This window comes from Miniopterus natalensis, chromosome 5 (genome assembly GCF_054644295.1).
Source record: "Miniopterus natalensis isolate mMinNat1 chromosome 5, mMinNat1.hap1, whole genome shotgun sequence".
Classification (NCBI taxonomy): Eukaryota; Metazoa; Chordata; class Mammalia; order Chiroptera; family Miniopteridae; genus Miniopterus; species Miniopterus natalensis.
Window position 1 is genome coordinate 13,347,620 of NC_142085.1, and position 17,456 is coordinate 13,365,075.

Sequence of the window (17,456 nt, forward strand, 5' to 3'; positions counted from 1 at the left end):
CTACTCTGGCAACACTGGGTCCAGAGTGTCCTGAAGCCAGGGTGGGCTGGGGCTGAGTCCAGCTGCCCACTTAGGCAGAGAGAGCCGGAGGGTCCCCAGAGGCCCGCCAGGCAGGCTTTGCCTTCTGGTACTGCGCCAAGCACTCTTGCATCCACGTTTGCCACCCTCTGTTCCAGACATAAAGGCCCTCCCATTGCAGGTCCCGCAAAATGGACCAGCTGCAGGTGGGTGATGGGAGAATCCCAGGCTCATCTCCCTTGGGGGTTACCAGGGTCAGTCACACCTGGGCAGGGCAAGGCAGGCAGCGTTTCCAAAACACACTCGGCCAGGCTCTAGCCGGGTGCCAGGCTAGCGAGAGGTGAAAGACGTGGCCCCTAGTGCCCGGAATCCTGGAAGGGGGATGGGCTCTATCTATATGAGAAAAAACAAAAGGTATCTATAAGAGAGAGGCCTGCAACAGAGGGACCCAGAGACGGATTTGCTGGCTTCCCAGCACCGGTGGAGTTCAACAGAGACGGAGCCCAAGCCCGCAGCCCTGACCAGCGTATTCCAGGAGCAGAGCCTCCGCAGGCCTGGGCAGAAAATGCAGTGACTGGTCTGGGCTCCAGGGCAGGATCTGCCAGCAATTTGCTTAGCAAAATGCCCCTGGGCACATCCCCAGACATTCCTGAGTGCCAGTGTCCTCAACTATAAAATGAAACTGATAGTGCTTCCTGTCGGCCCTCCTTCCAGGACCAGAGGAGGGTGTGAGAGAAGAGGCCTCCTCTGCAGGGAACTTAGAGGACAGCCGGGTACGTGCAGGGCTGCTGGGACCGGAGCCAGGGGCCTGCCAGTCCAAGTGCAGCCTCCTCCCCAGAGTGCGGAATACCTGGCACCAGCCGTAAGGGGTCCCGTCTCCTGCCACCAACCAAATGCTTGCTTATTAGCGCGGTTTATTGCCGCTGTAGGGATTATCTGCTGCTTCATTAATTTCTTAGCAGAGGACACAATGCCTGTCCCTGTACATCTGGATGACCCTGTACATCCCCCCCCCACCTGGGGCCTGCATTATCGTTACCTGTTCAGAGTGGCAGCCTACCTAGAGAACTTGTAAGTCAGTTGTCCCTCTGGGCCTCAGTTCCCTCATCTGTGAAATGGGCAGTTAGACCACTGTTAAGAAGCATATTACTCTTCTGTTTCTTCCCTGAGAGTCCCTCCCTCCCCACCTCCTGCTGTTCTGAATCTCAAAACAAAAAAAAAGAGTGGGCAGAGAAAAGCCATACTCTGGCTTTTCATCAATTAAGCCCTCTAATTATGTGGGAATCAGTTCATTAATTGTTTCCAATGGGCGGGGCCTCAGCTATTGGAAGGGGAGTAGAAAGTCCCTTGATTGCTACCTAAGTGATTAAAGGAAATGAAGCTGAGTAAATCCCCAGCTCATCTCTCACCACCGGGACTCTGGCAGGCTTGTTAGCAAACGTGGAAAATGACCTGTGTTTGACAAGATCTTTCTCGGGTTGAGAATGAATCTCAGATTTGGGTCCGGTCTCCGCAGACCAGATTCCTCGAATCGCTGCTCAGCGGGCTCCCTGGTGCTTGGTCAATGCAAGCTGGCGTTAGGTTTCATTCGTTTGCCGGCCTGTCTTCCCTGCCTGGAAGTCAGCGTCACCCATAGGTCTTGCTGGTGTCTGCCCCAGGGCAGGCCCTGGGAGGATGATTGGGAATAAATGAATGAATGATGCATAGTATCCTAGAAACATCCATTCACTGAGGATTAGGCCTGCAAGGCTCTGTCTAGTTTATCTTCAGTGTATTCTCGCTGAATCCTCCTTGCTGGGGGCTTCTGCAACACCAGGTGTTCTGGACCTTCAGGTTAAACCTTGGTTGCTCCCTTTGCCATGCTCCTCACTCCCAGACCTGCTGTACTGCATCATAAAACCTTGGTGATCAGTGCCAGGACTAGAATGAGGCAGGTGAGACACTTGCTGGGGTAAAATGTTTCAGAGGGACCCCAAATAACTCAGTAATCAAGTAATATTTTAATGCAATATGCCAAAAAATCAAAATTAATGCAAAAACATCCATGATGAACGAAACACAAAAGTTTTAAATAAAACAATCCTGTACTTGCAAGACCCTGCCTCACTCACCTCACCCAAAAAGGGTCTTTCTGGAGAAAATGGCTCAAAAATATCTCCAACTGGGAATCTGACAGTAACATTTCCATCTGTTGGCCATGACTTTGGGCCTTTGGTTTCCCCAGAAATCGTGGCCTGGGGGATACTGATTTTCAAATGAGAAGGGGGTTTACTATGTGTGACATCAGCGCCCCTCCCTCACCAGCTGTTAGAAGTTGAACTGCCCAGAGTGGACGGCCATTGAAGATGCTGCCAGATGTGACTGGAAGACAGGCATTTTAGAGAGAGCCAACAGAGCCAGGCTGGGGTCGTGGTGGCCACAGAGCATGTGACATGGTGGCCACATATTCTGTCTCTTGGAGTCAGGCACTGACATAATTCTGGTGCCCCAAGTGCCATGGGGTGTGTGCTCTATTTGGGATATTGGTACAGAGAAGGACCCTGTGGACCCTCCAGGCCTCCTGGCCCAGTTAGAGCTCCCACCACAGGAGAGATGGCAATGTCTGGAGACATTTTTCATTGTCACAATTGGGGAGGAGCTTATTATTAATATATAGAGGATAGAAGCCAGGGATGCTGCTAAACATTATACAATATACAAGTCAACCCTTTCAATAAAAAATTATTCTAAAATATCGATAATGTCAAGGCTGAGGTAGAGAAATTACGGAAAGAGATTCAAATCCCCATGGCTGGTGAGCGAGGGACAACCTCTGTTCCCCTGAGTCCTCATGGAAAGACAGCAGCCTCTCAGCCGGTCCCCAGAGTCCTGGGAGGCTTGTGGTCGGTTCCTCCAGGCACACTTAGGACCAACTAAGTGTATCTGGAGGCACTGCAAGACAGGATTTCATATTCCCCTAGGTCCCTGTCACTTTCCCTGGCTTCCAGGAAGTCCTTCCTGAGAGCTAGCCTTAATCTCTCCTGCTGCAGTTCAAAATGGTTTGATTTCTTCTGAGGGATGGAGATCAGATGTCTCTCTCCTGCTTCTGTCTCCTGCTCCACACCTTCTGGCCCTTTGAAATAATTCACCAGAATATTGCTGATTGAGGTTCCCAGGTCAAAGAAAAGAAAAGCAGCTCAGGCATCATGAGAAAAGGTGAGGGCAGCTCTATTTCTCCCACACCTTCTACATTCTGAGATAAGCCGGCACCGAGACACCTCACTGCAGGCAGGCGGCCTGCGTCGGGTTAATTACCGCGACCCCCCGAGTTCTCAGCCCGAGCTCACAGGCTGGGAGTGAAATCCCTCTCTGGCTCAAAGTGACAAATCCTCAATACGGAGACAGATCCTATTTGAGACAGAGCCCACGAGAGCCCGTTTCTGTAAATTGGGTGAGGATTCCCCCCACAGGAACCATTAGTTCCCCCACAAACACGTGCTGAGCGCTTCCTAGGCACTCCGGCCGGGGCCCTTGATCTTGATGCGCCTGGGAATCCTCCGGGGGGCTTTAGCTCAGACTCCTGCGCTCAGCCCACGCTGTCTCATTCAGCGGTCAGGGGAGCCCAAGAATCTGCATTTCTAACCAGCTCCCGGGTGCTGCTGCTGCTGCTGGTCGGGGACCACACTGAGAACCACTGTGCCTGGTTGTTCCAGATACTGGGGATACAGCAGAATGCCCTAAGCAGTAATCATAATGCGTAAGCAAACGATGAAGTTGGTTAGAGGTGGTAAGTGCTATGAAAGAAAGGAAGTGTAATAGCAGATTAGTGGGAATCAAGGATGTGAGGAGAGGGAATGGGAGGGGTTGGCATTTTAAATACAAGAGTCAGGTCTCATTGAAATAGGGTGACCAACCATTCCACTTTGGGTCTGTCCTGCTTTTAGCACTAAAAGTCCCACAGTTTGGGGAGCTTCAGAGTCCCGGGCCAATCCAGACAGTTGGTCGCCCTGCCTTGAGGTAATATTGGAAGGAAGACTGGAAAGAATGATGTAGTTGTCCATGCAGACATCTGGGGGAGGAGATTCTAGGCGGAGGGAATAAATAGAGCAAAACCCTGGAGGTGAGAGCTTGCTGATGTGTTCACGGATCAGTAAAGAGGCTGGAGGGGAAAGGCTAGGCACAAGGTCAGAGAGGTAAAGGGGTGGGGAGGTGCTCAGATCATCCCAGGCCTCCAGGAAAAGGAGCAGCTGCTGGTGGGGTGATTGGCCTCGGCTACCTTAGGGAGCTGGAGTGGCTTCTCCAAAGTAGGGGCAGGGAGGAGCATGTCTAGAGCTCGGGGAGCCACTGGAGGATTTTGAGCAGAGGTTTCACGACCTAACTCACATACGGATCACTCCAGCTTCTGTATTGAGACAGACAGTGGGGAATGTCTTAGACTCTTCCCCCAGTGCAGAGTCCAAGACAAAGGCTTGCACGCAGGCGGCTTATTTATTTGAATGTGCCCTTGGTGAGAATCGAACCCGGGACCCTTCAGTCCACAGGCTGACGCTCTAACCACTGAGCCACACCAGCCAGGCCGGTGGTTTATTGGACCTGTGATTCCATGGAGCAAGAGGTAAGGACAGGAGAGTGGAGCTGGAAAGGGAGAAAGCCAGAGGAGAATGTATTCCTGAGCTGGCCACTAGCATTGGCTGCTGCAGTTTGACTTTGACTTTGACTGTGACAGGCTGCTAGGAGAGATGCATCTCAGAGCTCTCAGCTTAGACAACGAAAGGGGGAGCACCCTTCCGCAGTCTTCCTTCCCCGGGGGTCAGTGTGGCCTCACCGGCCGTAACCACTGCACACTCCTGGGTGCTCGTGTGTGCCTGCAGAGTGGGCTTCCGCCGGGATCCAAGCCCCAGTGTCTGGGACCCCGGCACAGGAAGGGAGAGGTGTACGGCGTCGACCTACACAGGGTGCGTTTAACTTGTAACCTGCGTGATGCTGGTGTCACCTGCACAGGACCGATTGCCATGGCAGTGGCTGGAGTGAGAAGTGGGGACAAGGAGGTGGATAGGAGAGGTGTCTGATACGCTCCACCCCCAAAACACTCAAACCTTCTTGGGCTTCCGCTGTGTCCAGTCCATTGCAATTTCCTTCATGGTGGCAGCTGCCTACAATCGCTGCCCAAACTTAATACAAGGAGAGAAGTGGAACTAGCTCTAGTCCCTGTGTTTGCAGCTGGTCCCGAGACCACAACTCATACCGCCTTCTTGCTCCAGCACACGTCCTGAAGCTCCCTCTCCCTCAGCAGCTGGCCTGGGTTGCCTGCCTGGTGAGGTGGGTTGAGCCTTATCTCAAGTGCTCTGCGCTCTCACCAAGGCAATCACAGCCTGGTTGCCTTGCCATCGCCAGGCTGTGATTGCAGCATTGTCTTTAACGTTGCCAGGCATGGAGGTCTGAGGGACAGCTCAGTGTATTTCCAAGTCCTAGATGTGCTCCTCCCTCCCCGTCCCCAACGTGGAACAGCAGCCTCAGCTCCTCGTGGTGGTCAGGGCCAATTACTTCCACTCCCATAGTAACTCCTTTCTGTGCTTGCTGGTCAGCTGGCAGGAGGAGCCCAAAGTGACCTCGTTGTCATCAGAGCTTCAAGTTCATTGAACCCTGGTGGAAGTGTATTCCATCCCTGGGACTCTGGCTGAGCCCGAGACTCTGAGGCTTGGAGGCAGACATTCTCTAAGTGCTTCGTTAGGAGTGATAGTGAGAGGGGCCCCGTTCATCAACCATTGGTCCAGCTTGTATCTGATGGGATGACACCCCAAATCTGAGGGGTATTGTCAACCTTTCCTTCTCTTTCACCTGCACACACGCTCACGTCTGTACATAGGCACAGACACATGTGCGTGCAAAGATGTCCCCACTGAACACCCATCCCCCAATCTTTCCCATCCTCTGGCCCTCTCTCAGAATTTCTGCCCAACCCACGGGCATACTCCTAAGAGCACATAGCTGCTCTTGGTGGCAGAATTACTACTGTCCTTGTCCTTCCTGAGGATAAAGATGTGCCCAACCCAAGACTAGGGCTCAACCTGTCATCTCAGTTTCTCTCTAGTGATCATGCAGTCTTTACTGTTCCCACTTATTGGAGACCTCCATGAGTGTGCTCACACACACCAGCATTCTAGGACCTACCTAATGGACACAGAAGCTAGGCCTCTGCTAAAGCATGTTCATTTCAATCGTATGTTGTACAGTAAATGGCAGGTCTTTGTTTCTGGGTCCTGCAAAAGAACCTCTAAATTTAGAATTTCTCATGTTATTCATGGTGGACCCTCCCACATCTGAGTTTATGCTAACAAGATGACTTGGGATGGGGGCTGGTCATCCAGAAAGACCAAACATGTGATTAGATGGTTGGGACTTTGAGCCACATAATATTAGCCTCGCCTCCTAGGATGGGTGGGGGCTACAGATGGAGTTCAGACTCGTGGCCAAGTGTGTCAATCATGCCTAATGGAATCCCAATAAAAATTCTGGACACCATGGCTTGGATGAGCTTCTCCGGTTGGTGATAGAGATTAATATCTGTGGGGGAGATGCAGTCCGAGGACACAGAAACTTCAAATCTGGAACCTTCCAGAGCTCACCTGTGTCTCTTCTTTGGACTAGCCTTGATTTGAATCCTTTATAATAAAAATGTAATTGTAAGTAGAGCACTTTTTTTACTTCTATGAAAAGTTCTAGTGAAGTATCAATTGAACTAGTGGGTACCTCTGAATTTCTAGCCAGTTGGCCTGAAGTACAGGGTGCTCTAGGAAACCCTCAATATTGTGGCTAGTGTCTGACATGAGGGCAGTCTTTTGGGGACTGGTCCCCACCTTGGAGTTGACCCAACTCCAGATGGTTATTATCAGAACTGCCTTACACCCAAAGCTGGGGTGGGGATGACACACTGATTAGGGACAGGCTAAGAAGAACCTGGTTAGAGAAAAGAGAACAGAAAGTACCCACAGAAGGCAGACTAGACCCTCCTCCCTACTCCCACTGTCAGAACATGCAGAGGCAGACTGGATATCCAGTCATCCGTACTGTGGAAATATTAACATAATTTCATCTCCATTGCTAAAGAGCTGCTGCCCTGAACCCTTCAGGGCCTCGCCTGCCTCTCTCCCAGGATCCCCCCACACTGACCGCCGTAAGCTCCAAAAACTAAACACATAGCACTGAACAGCAAGCCCTGCAGGCTACAGCTACTCTGGCTGGTCAGTGTCGAGCCCCCGATTTTGTGAGATGCTTTAAATTTGAGCCCTGAGTGAAAGGGATCTCCGTAGGGGGCCTGTCAGCACCAACCTTATTTCCATGTCTTGAGTTCTGCAGCTACTCAGAAAGAGTGCTCTGGATCAGGGTTTCAGGGCTGAAAGGACTATGCACAGAAAATGCTAAATAAGTGACAGGAAAGTGAAAAAGTCAGTCAATTTGGTTATTTGGCAGCATGTAGATTTAGAAGTAACCCATGTGTCAGATTGGATTCAATATCGGTCTTTTTTTCCTTTCCTACGTTCAGGCCTAATCAGAGTCAGCAAGCTCAGATGGTGCCTCAGACTCTCTCTGGATGAAGGCGGGACTCTAATTGCTTTGCTCCCCGACTCGGAAATTTTGGCCAATTTTAAGACACATAAATAAGCCTGTTGTTCAGACACAGAGGCGAGCGGGATTTATTAATTTAAATGAGTTGATTTGCGGGTCTCTGGGGAAAGGCGCCTGCATTATTTACTTGAGGTCCCAGAGTGTAAATTACAGTGAATTTTCCCTTTATGTTTTGGACCTGGTTGAAGCCAGGGCATAAATTTCCTCAAGTTATTATTATTATAATTCATTATTCATTGAATGTTGACTCTGTAATATAGGCAGCCGCAGAAAGACGCGGTCCTCCCACAGGGCGGGAAAACCCTGTCCCTGTCCCTGTCCCTGACAACCCCAGAGGGAGATGTAAAGAGCTTCTGGGATCAGGAGAGGGTGCAGTCTCCCAGGGACACATCTGGAGTTTTCTGGTGTCCACCAAAGTCTCCCTGAGAGAACCAGGCTTTCAGAAGGGAGAGTGTAAATGCAGGTTCCCTGGTGAATTGGCCCAAATGGGCTATTTGTTGACCTTAATTCAGACAAAGAATCCAATAGGGTGGGAGGGCCATGGCCGAGGACAGGGACAGAAGCCAGGCCCTGGGGTGGGGGAGGAAGGTAGATGATGCCATCTGGGGCCAGGTGCTAGGGTAAGAGCTAAGGGTTCGCACAGGTGGGAGGGAGGGGTGTAGGCACCCATTCCCCAGTTGCCCTCCTCCACCTCGGTTCATTTCTTCCCACCTCTCTCCCCACCAGGCTGGCCTCCTGTTGGGAGCAGAATTGTATCTCTTTACTTCTCAGTCACACCAAACAATTGTTCAGCTTGAAGGCCCAGGCCAGAGTGACAGAGTGTTTAGACCTCCCAACAGAAAGCAATTAAATGCCTTTTGGAGCTGCTCACAAGTGCAATAGGAATTCGAATTAAGGAGACAAAGATGATTTCAGGATGCCTAGATGGGTGACCAGTGACAGGGTAATGACATGCCTTGCCCCCTCCTTCCCGCGAGCATTTATGGAGCATTCGTTGTGTGCCAGATTCTGTGCTATGTCCCCAAGGAATCCACTATTGGGTGATGGGGTGGGGGAAGGGATCTGAGGGTGCAGGGAAATTGCTGAACCTCAGTAAGCCTCAGCTGTCCTTCTGTGGAAGTGTAGTGCCACCCCCCCCACTAGGATGGCTGTGAGGGAAATCCAAGCAGTGGTTAGCAACTCACACACACACAGATCAGCCATTTATTCCTGTCATCAACAATAAATGTTACTTATATATTCAGGGTACTGAAAAGCTATGCTTCCACCAAGCAACTGCTTTCATTTGAAATTTGCGATGAAACACTCATACATGTCATAGTTGCACAGCTTCTTGACGAAGTCTCACAACCTGAGTACACCTCTGCCACCCAGACCCAGATCAAGAAACAGGAGATCACCAGGACCCCAAGGACCCTCCCTGCCGGCTTCCCAGCCACTGCTTGCCCCCAGGAATGACAATTATCCTGACTTTTAACAGCATGGATGATCCTGCCTCTGTTTGTCCTTAAAAATGAAACTGCCCGGCCTGTATGCTTTTGCATCTGACTTCTTTCTTTCAACCTTGTGTTTGAGGGGTTCATTCATTTTGCAATTGGCAGGCATTTGTCAGTGAATTTTGCAACTGATCGTATTTTTATGGGGCTTGGAGCCAAAATAATGGTGCACGCCAGGAGCTCCACAGGACCACACGAGGGCATCTGGCCACTTACCTTGCTCTCACTCTCCCCCCACTCACATTTTCTCATGTACTTGATTCTATTTTGGTGAAGCATAAGAATGTTCACAATTTATCTCAAGTCCCAACTGGAATAATATATTTGGGGAAATAATAATAATAACTGAATTAACCTTAGTTCTTCCCTCCCCAGTGCAGGGCTCCTCTCACTATACAATTGTTCAGGGAGAGGCCGCTGCTGCTGAAGCTGATGGTCCCGGCTCACATGCGTCCCTGCTAACTATGCACCAGCCCCTATTCTAGCCTGAGACCCGTACTGACTCATGAAATCATCAGCAGCATCCCTCATCACAGCATACATCTATCTCCATTTTCAGTGAAAAAAATCAAGGCCGAGAGGCTAAGTGTCTTGCCGAGGCCACCAGCTGGAAAGTGGTAAAGCTTAGGTTAGAGCCCAACCTGAGCGGCCTGGTTCTGGAGCTCTGCTCTCAGCCAGCACCCAGCAGAGGGGTCATGAAAGACGTCCTCTGAGCCACCGTCTTGTCATCCCTTTCAGGGCAGGGCTCCTGGCTGGCCCCCAGCACTCTCTTCATCTGTTACCTACCACAGCCCGGTCTGCAGCCTCACCTGGGCACCTGCGTGTGTGGCTGGGGCGTGAGTGAAGCCTCTGGTTTTAATGCAGATGAGCATAGGGCTGCAGGCTCCAGGGGAGCAGTCTTCTTCCAGCCTTTCCCAGCACCTGGCATCATTATCAGTGTCTTTCCGCAGAGCCACAGGCAGCCTTCAGTGGCACCAGCAGCTTTTAATCACAGAGGGAGAATCTCTGCAAACCTGCCTGAGTAGTTTACAGAGGCAGAGCCCACTGCGTGGGGAGGAGAGCCAGACTCTTATCTGTGGAGGAATTTACCCCGCGGCCAGGCCAGAGGTTTCCACTCACAGACCTGGCCCAGGCTCTTTACAAACCTTTTTTATTTTTATTTTTAATCCCCACCTAAGGGTATTTTCTCCATTGCCCCTCAGAGAAAGTGGAAGGGAGAGAGAGCGCCATTGATTGGCTGCCTCCTGGAGATGCCCCAAATGGGGACCAAACCTACAACCCAGGTACGTGCCCTGACCAGGAATCGAACCCACGACCTTTCATTGTACGGGATGATGCTCCAGTCAACTGAGCCACACTGGCCAGGGCCACCAAGGGTGATTTTTAAAGAAGCAGAGATGGGCAAAACACCTCCCAAGCCCCAGTGCTCGGAAGGGACTGCCTGTCTGCTAATACTTTTTGTGGTCACACCTGGGACACAGGATTGATGCTGTTGCTACTGAGCACCCATGTGGCTCAGTAGTCGGCATCAGGTAGAGGAGCGAAGGCTCAGATGGGTTAAATGATCTGTCCAAGGTGACAACATTGGCACATGGCACAGCCAGGATCAAGTCTCTGGCAGATTTTAAACATGTGCCTGCTCCCAGTGCCGCCTTGGTCTCCCACGGACAATGGCTTTGACATGTCTTTGACTGCAATCCATGGTAAGAAGTAGATTTGACATCTCCCTGTGTCAGAAATCACCCCTGTGCCCCTTGGGGTCCACTCCCCTGCCCGGGAGCTGTAAGGCACTGTGCCCCTGGTGGTCCTGGCCCTCTGGCTTCTGAGGAAGTTCCTCCCAGGAGGGCCAGAAGGAATGGAAGGGGGGACAGTGAGGTCGGGTATTTTCTCTCCCAGCTTCCTTCCTGCTCGGTGGCAGTGGGCTGGCTGTCCCTCTACCATAGCCACTGCTCCTCGCAAGGTGGCCTTTTCTACATGGCTCCCCTGTGGGTACCGGAAGGCACCCCTCTCCATGTTCCTTCTGCCCGAGGGGTAGAATAGCCCTGCTACTGCTAGTGCCTGGCTCCTGCATCGAGGGTCGCCTGTTCCCCACCTTTTAAATAGTCTCTCTATTACACCCTGCTCAAATGCTTCTCAATTAAGTGTGTCTTCTGTTTCCTTTTGGGACCCTGACTGGTGCAGGGATCTACTGCACACACACACACACACACACACACACACACACACCTGAAACAAAAGTTTCAACAAACTTCATCCTGCCAGGCCCTACTTTGTCTCACCAAATAATTAAATTTTACTTCATTCTGAAAAAACAAAACAAAAACATTCTAGACTATACCCATGGTAGGTAGGCTCCATAGTGATCATCCAAGCCAATTCTGTCCTTTTGGAAAAAATAAAACACACAAAAAACTGAGGTCCAGAAAAGAAGTCATTGTTCAAGGACACCTTGCTTTGGGCAAAGCCTGGGCGAGCACCCAGACCAGGTGACCACTGACCCTGCTTGCAGTGAGGAGACCCGCAGTCCCACTGCCCCGGCCTTGGGGATCCTGACTCTCCCATGCCTTCTCTCCTGGAAAACTGGCTGGGTGGTGGTTATCTCCTCACTAACCAGCTGACCCTCTCATGCCTTTCTCTCCCAGAGAACCTGCTTCTCCAAGGCTGCCACTTACTCTTCTGCTCACGAGTGGCACTGCCAGAATTTTACTGAGCCTTGCTTGTCAGACCTGGAAAGGGCCTTCGCTGTCACTTGGTCCAGCCCACTCATTTTACAGGTGAGGAAGCATGTCACAGAAATAGGACAATGCTACTAAATCAACACAGGCCTGACCCACAGCGCAGGGCCGAGGCCATACATCAGAGAGAAATGTCTGCATGCTCCCCCAGCCGAGGCCCCACAGAGCCCAGGAGCCCGCACACTGTTCACGGCCAAGAGCCAAGAGTGCCCTTTGGGAAGCCAGGAGGTGCCCAGCCATGACCACCATTGGCCCCGCCCCCTCCAGAGGACATGAAACCAGGAGGAATTCACAGACAGGGAAGCCTGAAGCTCCCCCTTGATCATGAGGGGCTGGGTTCCCGCCTGCAAGTCAGCACAGCTGATGGACACTAGGAAGGCAGAGATTAGGGCTAAGTGAGGAGCAGGGCCCAAAGCAAACGGGGTGGCGACTCATGATCTCAGTGGCTATAGTCCCTCTCCGGTCTCTGTGGTCATGGTCTCCAAAGTAGGGAGCACTTTGTCCCTAAGGGTTAAAAAGCAGACTTTGGGGTGAGGGGCCAGGAAGAAAATATTACCATTACCATTTACATTTATTTTTATCTTTAATAAAATTCTTCCTTCTATTACTATTTAATATCCTGCCTTTCAGTATTACATGTATAAAACATAAATTCATACTCTTGGGGTGAGAGCCAAAATGTGTTCATTCCTGGGATACAAATTTGAAAAGGTTCTTGGCCGCTGCTCTGGGGAACCAGGGACCCTCAAAGTGGGGTCTACACCAGACCCACCTGGGCAGCTGGGCTCAGGGGCCCCGGGACACACCTGCTGCAGCCTGGCCCCGGGGCGCAGGGCCAGCCAACTGCAAAGTCGGGTCCACGCTCGGGGGAGTCCATGCCGCCTAACAGTTGCTAACGGTCACTCCGGACTTGGCCTCTGCAGCAGTGAGAAGAATCGCTTAGTCCACAGTGGTCACCTTGTGCCCATCTGCTGAGCTGGGTGGGTGCCTCTCAGTACTGGGTCATGGGTGCCTGCCCAGGGCTGCACATGGGGCTGAGTCCTCAGGGGTGCCCGTCCTGACATAGAAGGGGCTTTTCTTGTCTAGTTTCCACAGAGCTGCCCATGGGCTGGGGTGGCTCCTGGCTGCTTCTAGATCTGCCACTGGGGGAGACTGACCATTCGCTCAGACGAGGCTGGGATCACAGAGCGAAGATAGCACCTGTGAGGGGAGGAGGGAAGTGTGACTGAGACACCCCAAGACTGGCTAGGCACCCCAAGGCTGGCTAGGGTTAGAGAAACAGCTCAAGACTGGCTAGGGATAGAAAATCACCCCGAGACCGGCTAGGGTTAGGAAGAACTTCCCGATGTGAAGGTCTTGACATGCAAAGTCATAGAGGACCCAACTCAGGAAAGGCAGGTGAAAAAGAGGGAGGGAAAAAGTGAGATAGGAAAAAAAAAGTCAGATGAGAGGGAATGAGAGAGGCAGAAGTGGAAAGAGAAGACTGGAGACAGACAGTCCTCTCGCGATGGGGCGCAGGGAGGCGTGCCTGGCAGTCAGCGCGGCCTGCCTGCCCTATGGGCGGTGGGTGGGGTCAGGCTAATTTTAGGGGGAAAGTTCTGTCCCCCAACCAGTGTATATTCCTTTACACTGGCCAACAATGGCTGGGGGAGGAGGGAGGAAGACTCCTCAGACCAGGATGTCTAGGACCTGGCGGAGGCGAGGAAAGAAATTTTCAGCGGATACTTTTCCATTGGCCACTAGAGCCAGTTGCATCCGTGTTTCAACATCTGAGCCATAAACCAGCAAATTGGGTTGTTTGAGCTCGGATGCTGCCGCCGATGACATGTCCCTGGCCATATGCACCAACTGGAATTCTCCAGGGCGATTGCTATTATAGCATCATCAGGAGTGTATCTTGGGAGCATATGGGTTTTGATGATTTAATAACCAGGCCCTGGAGCCTATGCCATGGGGAAAATGCTTAGTCTGATGAAGAGAACAGGCAAGTCCAGCATCTTCTCCTACAGGCCAGGGCAGAGCTCATTTAAGAGAGTGAAAGTAGTAAAAGTTGCAAGGGGAACATTTGCTTGTTTAATTGGCCATAGATTTTCCTGGCAATAGTTCTGCAGCAAGATAAGGGACCTCTGCAAGGTCATGTGTCTGGGTATGGCTCGTTGAGGATGCAGGATAGCCTGGGTGGTTGGTTTTTTTAAATGAGTTTGCCAACTTCTCTAGGACATCCATCAGCTGATGAATGTCTATTGTTGAACCGATGGTTCCTGCCCAGCTAGCCTGGCTCTCAGCCTATAACAGCTATGTCCGGAGGAAGGCAAAGATGCAGGACTTGCCCTGGGATCTAGAGTGCTCAAGGCATTGTATCCAGATGCCAGGGGCATGGACCCCTTCCAAGGTCAATCGTTCACTGTGCAGTTGGAAAAAAAAACAGGCCACCTCTGTGGAAAGTGGTGAGCAGCAGTGCCTATGTCTGGCTTGCACAGGCCCAGGCTGGTCCTCTGGCTGGGCCTACACCATGGTCTCAGACTCATGATCTGCTGGAGCAGACCCTGGGATCCCCCAGATCTGACCAGAAGCTGATTTTATAGCATGGACAGGGGCCTTAGGGCCTTGCGTCCAACCGCTTCTCTTTTCAGATGAAGAGGTTGAGGCCCACAGTAGCACCCACATCTCTGTGTGCTGCTGTAGCCTGAGAGCTCTCCATCCCTGCCTTATGATATTGTCCAGCGCCGGTGTAGCCACTGTGGTCCTCCATCCCCCAGTGAAGAGCTCCATGAGGCCATGGCCCTACGTTTTATTCTCAGGGACTTGCCACAGAACTTGACAGTCAGCAAATACTCAGGAAGTGCTGGAATGAATGAAATGGATGGATGGATGGATGGATGGATGGATGGATGGGGTGACCTGCCCAAGGACACACAGTTGGTGGTGGCAGAGCCAGGACACCCAGGACTAGCACTGATTCAGTGCTCCTGAGGCCCCATAGCAAGGGGTAGAGCGGAGGGGTTGGGTACACAGGTGTCTGGCCCCAGACTGCTGGAGTTTGAGTCTTGCTTTATTTTCTAGCTAGGAGGTGGCTGTGGAGGCAGGGCTCTTAGATTCCCTTTCAAGGAGGAGCTGTCCAGTGACAAGGGCAGTTAGTCGACAGCCTCAGGCTCCAGCACTTTCAGGATCAACCCTGACTCTGGAGCCAAGGCCAGATCCTCCTGGTCAGCCTCAGTCAATGACCAAGCATGGGGGCTGCAGGGGCCTGGCCATTTCTGCCCAAGCCGGCCTCCTCTAGTAGCCATGTGTTCTGGAGCTTGGGCTCTGTCATGGTACGAGGTGGCCTGAGGCCCGCCCAGGCCCTTTCCTTTCCCAGCCTCCAGGCCTGCACTGTGCTCTGAAGGCTCTCTCTGCCCAGTCCCGCTCCCCCCCCCCCTTCATACTTTCACAGGCAATACTTCTCACACACCCCAACCACTCTTAGTGTCTACTTCCCAGAGGACCCAACCAACACAAGCTGTGTGACCTGAGACAAGTCCTGTAACGTCTTCAGCCTTCATTTTCTCATCTGTAACCTGGGCCAATGGCCATCCCTGCCTTGTAGGGTAGTTTTGAAGAGTAACGAAGTCTATGTATGAGACTGGCGCAAGGTAGCACTCAATACCTGTTAGCCAGTGCTATTCCTGAGGGACCCTGCTCTGCCCAGGGGTTTCCGCTGCAGGGCACCCAGCATCTGGGTGAGGGAATCACAGCAAGATGGAGCCCTTGGGTTGATCCATACACACTGATGGATGCACCTGAGGTAAGGTTGTAGAATCACAACTCTGGTCCCCTTTCCTGGGTAGCCACCAAGGGAGCTAACAGAGGACAGGACTGGGCCAGGGCTGAGCAGATCACCCCATGTCTGATTTCCTCTGACATTCTGTGTCAGGAGTCTGAAAACTCTTTCTTGGCCGGATATGGGGTCCCCCAGTTCCCATGGCCGCCTCCCGCAGGCACGGCACAGCACACTGAACTTCATGCTTGCTCGACGCCAAAGCTGACAGCGAGACCATTCCAAAAGGCTCCAGCCCACTTTCCAGGAGCAGGGGATGGCGGAGCCGGTGCACACCCGGCAGGACACCGGTTATTTAGCGACCTACGTAAACAAAAAGGCAGCTGTGCCCGTTTGAGAATTTACCCACATGGATTGGTATTGCTGGACCTGCAGAGTTACGGCAGCGGTGAGGAAGGCCAAGAAGTTGACAGTCTTCTGAACAAAGTAGAAGAAAGAATGAAAGAACTGAGCCAGGACAGTCCTGGGCGGGTGGAGCGATTGCCACCCGTCGTTCGAGGAGGGGCCATTGACAGGTACTGGCCCACTGCCGACGGCCGCCTGGTCGAGTACGACATAGATGAAGCCGTGTATGATGAAGATTTGCCTTATCGGAACATTAAAATTCTGCACTTGATGCCATTTGGAAACACCTTCATCCTCAATGGGGATGCTAATTTGGCCTATACTGGGCCACCCTGGGCAGTGGCAAAGATTACGCTGGCAAAGAAGCGCTGATCTGGGAGGCGGGGATGGGGCATTTTATGTGGTCAAACTGAAACCAAAGACGGTCACTATGGTAGAGACTGACCAAACGGTGATGGATGGGTGTAAGAAACACACGCAGAAAACGTGTGGTGACGTCTTAGACGACCTCAGAGGAGGCTGCGGCCGGGTTCCAGCAGAGGCCGCATTCCAGCACCCAAGAGGCGCCAGAGAAGGGAGGGTCTCATCCTGTCCTTAATGATGTGACAGCCGCCCCGATCTCCACATCGCCCATCTCCGGAAGAAGATTCTACCTGGGAGTGTCTCAGGCTGATTCTTGACCTCTCCGTGAAAGTACTGAAACAGGATGGGAAATATTTTCACAGGGGAACCGTGTCAGTTTGACAGAAGCCCTGTCACTCTATGAAGAACAGCTCAGGAACCATATTGTCCTGTGGAATTCTCAAAGGAGATGTCTGTGTCCCTTCATACTTGGGACTGTGGGTATTTCACACTGTTTGGAAGAAAGCTGGACCTTGAAGATCAGTATCCCTTAATCACGTGTGCTGCGCATAGCCTTCCTGACCTCCACCTGCTGTACATGCCATCAAAACCCGTCAGGCGAGTGGTTGTGAATTCCTTCAAGTTTTCTTTTTTTAATTATTATTTTTAACTTGAAAAAGCAAATGGAAAATGTTAAGTTTGATGAACTAGGGTGTTATTTTTTGAAGGTCGGCTGAAGGATGATTAGTTAGCATAGCAGAGGCTGCTACATGCACTGAACCCCTAGAATGTGATTTTCATTACTTTTTTTTTTCCTGTGTGGGCCGTTTTTGTTTTTGTTTTGGTAAACTTTGAATTGGTTGTTTGGAGGAATGCACATCACTGTTTTGTTCTGGATGGGAGTTCTTGATGGTGTTTCTCTTCCCCAAAATGAATTGACTTACATGATTAAAATTTGGTGCTTATATGAAAGTTAAAAGAAATGAATTAGCAAGGCTTTGATTAAAATTACAAATGAAAAAACACACCTCTTTCTTAAAAGGCCTCAATAGTAAATATTTTGTGTTTGCTGGTCGTAAGGTCTCTGTTGCAGCTACT

At 51.5% G+C, this 17,456-nt stretch overlaps 1 pseudogene; it reads left to right on the plus strand.

Moving 5' to 3' along the window:
• Positions 1-13,361: 13,361 nt before the first annotated feature.
• Positions 13,362-16,895, plus strand: LOC107541867 (spermine synthase pseudogene; annotated as a pseudogene).
• The last annotated feature ends 561 nt before the right edge of the window (positions 16,896-17,456 follow it).